This window comes from Sinohyriopsis cumingii, chromosome 1, assembly GCF_028554795.1.
Source record: "Sinohyriopsis cumingii isolate HCF-2022 chromosome 1, ASM2855479v2, whole genome shotgun sequence".
Lineage (NCBI taxonomy): Eukaryota > Metazoa > Mollusca > Bivalvia > Unionida > Unionidae > Sinohyriopsis > Sinohyriopsis cumingii.
Window position 1 is genome coordinate 114,864,940 of NC_142961.1, and position 5,620 is coordinate 114,870,559.

The following is a 5,620-nucleotide window of genomic DNA, read 5'->3' on the forward strand; positions in this document are numbered from 1 at the left end:
ACATGTTTTGCTGGTGGTATCGAAATGGTCAAATTAGGGTTTAAAATAGAGACATTATAAAAAGTGGTTTCCCAACCAAAATGGAAACCATGTAATTCACTTTGGCAATTTTGGCAGGTAGCTCAACCTTTTCCACATCGAGATAAAACCGGTGGTCATCAGAAGTAAGTCAGCACCTGTTTACAGCGCTGCCATCGTCAGTCAACCATAAGTGATCCGGCTCCACTCTTCAAGTCCCTAACAAACTCGTTTGAGGGTCCACCTTACCATTTGACTGCTAACATCCCAGCTGGTATTTGGCTTGCATACTGCAGAGTAAATTTCCCGTTTTAACTTCAGCAGTACTCTCCTCTATTATACAATAGAAGGAGATTCGATGATATGCAGGTATTACCGGACTTCTGTCTTTCTTCTTCCCCAATTATGTGGCTCCCTGTGTCCGCACATGCAGCATGTTTCCCATGCACCCACATACCACTCCGTCAAGATACCAGCCAGGGCTCTTATGTTTACTCCCTCGTTGTCGCCAAAGTGAACTACTCTCATTCTTTCAGGCAGGCGGCTTCCCCCACTGAAGCAATACAGCAGCAGTGCTCGAAAACTACGGCTACAACATAGTCATTTCAGGGCTGGTGGCTCAGTAGTCTCCATTCCAAATGGCACCTCATGGCCGAACGTGGTCGCTAGAGTCTACTGCTCACCGTTGTTCACTGGTCGACGTATCCAACCCGAATGAATCAATGAATGGATATGTTAATGATGTTGGAATGAAATATGTTTTCGCTTGCTAGTTAGAAGTTATGATACGATTCGAAAATGTTATCACCCCCTCCGTCGCAATTCCGATTGGGTCTCTCTTTCACAATGTCCTTCTCGCTGTCTGTCCACGTGGGGACGGATTTAGAACACGCCCCGGTCCCTCGAGGTTCCTCTGATCTTGGACAAAGCTTTAAAACCTGGGTGGGAAGTCGCTCGATCTAACGCCTAAGCTGATTCAAGATGCCGTGTCCTCTCACTGGTCATGATAGCATTGCGTAAGAGTTTAACTCTAGCCTGCTTACTGGACATTTTTATGATTTCGATAATTCTGTTACATTATGACTTGACTTCACTTTATTTTAATTCTAGTCGTTATAACGGTAGGTATCTGGCATGGTGTATACAGTATACATATACCAGATTTTTTACATTTACCTGAGCGAGAGAGGCCGCTCAGGGTGGCCTAGTGATTAGAGCGTGGGCAACGATTGCGGGATGTCTTGGGTTCGAGGCCCAGCCGAGTCATAACAAAGACTTGTAAAAAAACATGGTACTAACAGCTTACTCGCTTGGCGCTCAGCATTAATAGGATATTGTTAGGACTGGTCGGCCTGGTGTCAGGATAATGTGACTGGGTGGGACATCATGCTACGTGTCTGCGGCATGATACCCCGATTCTATCACCATAAACTGCCACACTGCAGATATCGCAGCGATATGACTGAACAATTGTTAAAGTTAGGTTAAAAATTCAAATCACAAAACACACACACCTGAGCGAGAGTCTGCGCCACACCACTGCATCTCTTCCTGTACATTAGCCTGCTCTTACTCCTTGAAAAGAATTATCTTGACACTTTCGGTCCACCTAGGCTATTTCTGCGAGAGAAAAATATGTCTGAGGTATTAACTTCTAAGCTGTGGGATGGATTTGACAATGCACTTGCCGTTGACCACATTTGTCCAAAACAAATATACGCGCAGACGGCACAAGGTATTATCCGAAATAGGTAAGTTAAGAATAGTTTAATCATTCCCAGATGGATTGAAATCGTGCCAAGATTGACTTTGATTTATATTCGAAATGGATTTGAAGCTAAGTATAGGCTGTTTGACCTTAGGGAATGCAGTTGTTTCTGTGGTGTAGCGGTTATCACATCTGCCTAACACGCAGAAGGTCATTGGTTCGAGCCTCACCGGAAACGTTAAGAAAAAAAAAACATTTTGTTTGTGTCGGGGTATACATTTTTCCAGGCGTTTCTCGTTTACTATCTCAGTGAAAAGTAGACGGGAAAGTCACTTTTAGCCATTTCCTCTATCAGATTCATAGGTACATTGTCTTATAAACTAAAATGCATCTCCATGCCTGGAATGAAATTTCTCTACAGGGTAGACAAACCGGGTCAGAAGTCTGGTAGAAGAACTAGCTCGCGTTTCAAGTCGCCAAAGACGACATTGCAATGTATTAAATGAAAAATGCACAAATATCATTAGTAGACATAATTCTACACAAGATTTCATGAACGTAAGAATGTTTCCATTCTCTTTCTATCTACCTTAAGGTCGTTTCCAAATGTACACGGTTATTTTAAGATGTTTATCTATTATTCTTTCTGTCAAATGTCGGAAAGTTGTTAACATATATATTATATTCATTTCATTCCCTTATTAATTACACTTCATTCTTTCTTCTTTTGCATTTGAGTTGTGCATCTCATCTTTGTACATACTTTATTACATAGACAATAACACTCGCTAACTGGGTTGATCCGTGTTAAATAAGTCTCGTCTCAGACCAGAATCAATTTTCTTCTATTTTATAAAGAAGCATTCAGCAGTATGCCGCTTCTACCATAACTGATCTAACGCTTCTTTGCCACATATTAATTCACCTTATTTCAAGAAATCCTGCACGGGATCGGCTCGTTTTATTCGTGTTCCTAATGTAAACGAGCTAAGTAGATGAGGTAATCAAGCAGCGTCTACATGACCAAAGAACAGTAAATTTTACAATCAATTTACAAGTTACAGTGCCCATGAAACGGCAAGCAGAGGTAACTCTTTAAATTTTCATAAAATAAATTGCATAGTCTACCAATTCATAATTATTAAAATAAGTACTTCACCAAATAAGCCAGTAGTAAACAGATCATACAAACACTGAATCTGGTTGACCTCAGCGAGGACTGAAGTGTAACTGTAGTTTTAGGTCTCTCTGTCCCCAGATCTGTATTGGTATGAAGTGAGGCCTAAGATCCGATCTCACCTATTCAGAAACCTGCAAATATTTCAGACAGATGTAAGAGGTTACAAGCATCATACCACACTTTGCTCAGTCTGCGCCAACCTTTGGAATTTGTAAAATGTAGTCTTCAGTGGCGAGTGCAATGTTCAATTCATTTTTATTGGCGGGGGGGGGGGTAGGACACGAATAAGCTAGCTGCACAAAATAACATATATACCGTGTCCAAAATGCAAGATATATGTCTCTAATTAAATAAATACAACACTAAAGGAATCTATCCAATACAGACTCTACATTTTTATGATTTTAAGAATTCTGTTACGGTAAATCGTGTTTGCACTTTGGGTTAATTCTAACCGTTAGAACGGTAGGTCTCTGTTCATAGTCTATACAGTATATATGTACTAAAGATTTTATTTTAGATCAACGAGAGACTGCGCCATACCCTTTCGTCCTTTCCTGTATATTAGTCTGCTCCTTCTCCTAAAAATAGCATTCCTTTCACACATTCGGTCCACCTCGGCAACTTCTGCGAAAGTAAAATATGCCTCCAAGTTGCCAGTGAGATTTGACAATGCACTTGCCGTTGACCACATTTTTCCGAACAAAAGATATGCGCAAGGTATTGTCTGAAATTTGTAAGTTATGAAGAAATTAATCTTTCTCAGCTAGATTGGAATTGTGTCAAGACTGAAGTTAATCAGCATTCAGAGTGGAGAAGAAGCTAGGTATAGGCTCGTTGATCAATACAGGTTCAGTTGTTTCTGTGGTGTAGTGGTTATCACATCTGCCTAACACGCAGAAGGTCCTGAGTTCGAGCCTCAGCAGAAACATTACATTTTGTTTGATTCTTTTGGACGTTTAATCACTGCTTTTATCACATGAAAAATACGCTGGGTTGGCCACGATTCACTATTAGCCATTTCCTCTTCCGGTTTATTAGGGAATTTTATTACATAACCTTATAAAGTTCTCAAGGCATCGACACGAAATTTCTCCACAGAATAGATAAAACGGGTCAGGATTATGGACGATAAACTAGATCAAGTTTCAAATCCAGAATAACAACACTGCTATGTATCAAATGGCAAATACACACATAACATTAGTAGACAAAATTCTACACAAAATTTCAGGATCCTAAGAAAGATTTTATGATATTTTAAGATCATTTTCATAGGTATAATGTTATTTTAATCTGTCTATCTATGTATCTTTCTACGAGATTTAGGAAAGTCGTTTACACATAATCTATTCTTACGTGTTTAAGCTCGAATAAACGGTAACACAAGAAAGAGTGAAAACCACAAGCTTTGAAACAATGTAAGAATTTTTTTAATAAAATAACTGTAGTCCGATGCCTCTCTTCTCCCAAATCTGTATTGGTATGTAGTGTGACATAAGATTCGACATCTCCTGTTCAGAAAACCTGCAAATATTTCATATAGATATCTCCGTAACATACAGTAGCGAAGTAACGGAATGGGCGGGGGGGGGGGGGAGGGAGGTCGCCACAGCGCCAAAGGTCTTGGGTCGCGAAAATATCTTTACATTTAGATCATCTTCCTCGCCCCAGGCGTTATTTACCGTACGTACACCACTCGCAACATATCAGTACACATATCGATTGTTTCTATATACTTACAGGAATTCTCTTGGCTCTTAAATTGGTATTCATTAGCCACCATTTCACTTATCATTCCCCGAGACTTTTGAAGAACTTTAGTTTTGGAAGAATATTAAAGAATTTTATTCAATATATCTTTCCATCCAGTTCTCTAATGATTGCAGGCATCGATGTTTTTGCAAATATAACCAGGATCTGACCCATTCGGAAGTTGTAGCTTACCCAGAATCTCGCAATGTATTCATCTGGCCCAAATACAATCTAGCTTAAATTAGGTAATGGATGTCGACTGTGACTGTTCTGCTAGTCTCACTTCCGTCTCCCTTCTTAGAGATTCGGGACTCACTGAACCAGAAGTTCGGTCACTCAAAAGGATTCCTTTACGAATCATTGTCTTTCCTTAGAATCTCCTCTCTACGTTTTACCGCTAAATTACGTGTGACTTTCTCGAAGTAAACCTTATCTGCTCAGCAATCTTCCCAGGAGAACTAAATTTTCGCTTTTTGATTGATTATTTGGATTAGAGAGGCCATCGCACAATTGTTCATGTGCCTCTTGTTTATTCCTGCACGAAGGATGATAATTGTTCCTGGGGGAAGGAATGAGAGCTACATCCCCCAGGCGTTTATGTGCTAACAGAGCACTGTTAATTTTAGCCTCGGGTCGTAGGACAGTAAGTAAGTCCTTAACGACCGGAACAACGGGATTTCATGAGTGAGAATAGACCCAACACACACTCATGTTAAATAAATGGATGTCAGGCTGCTATCGACTAGTCCATGTGCCTACAAAAGCAGTATGTGATGCCAGTTGAGATTGGTTGCCACTATGACGTCACATCGGGACACCTGCATTTGACGGGTCGAAATGGTTCCACAAGTCCGTCATGGAAGAGGAGGTCCAGGAGAAACAAGGGAGGAATGGTACCCGGCAGCAGTCGCAAACGCACATACCCCTGAAACGCCAGCCCGTACTTAAGTAAATTTACT

The 5,620-nt window shown here is 40.6% G+C and overlaps 1 non-coding gene across 1 annotated transcript; it reads left to right on the forward strand.

The window, feature by feature from the left end:
- Positions 1-3,764: 3,764 nt before the first annotated feature.
- On the forward strand, positions 3,765-3,837 carry Trnav-aac (transfer RNA valine (anticodon AAC)). The gene has a single exon. It is a non-coding gene; the product is annotated as a tRNA-Val (tRNA).
- The last annotated feature ends 1,783 nt before the right edge of the window (positions 3,838-5,620 follow it).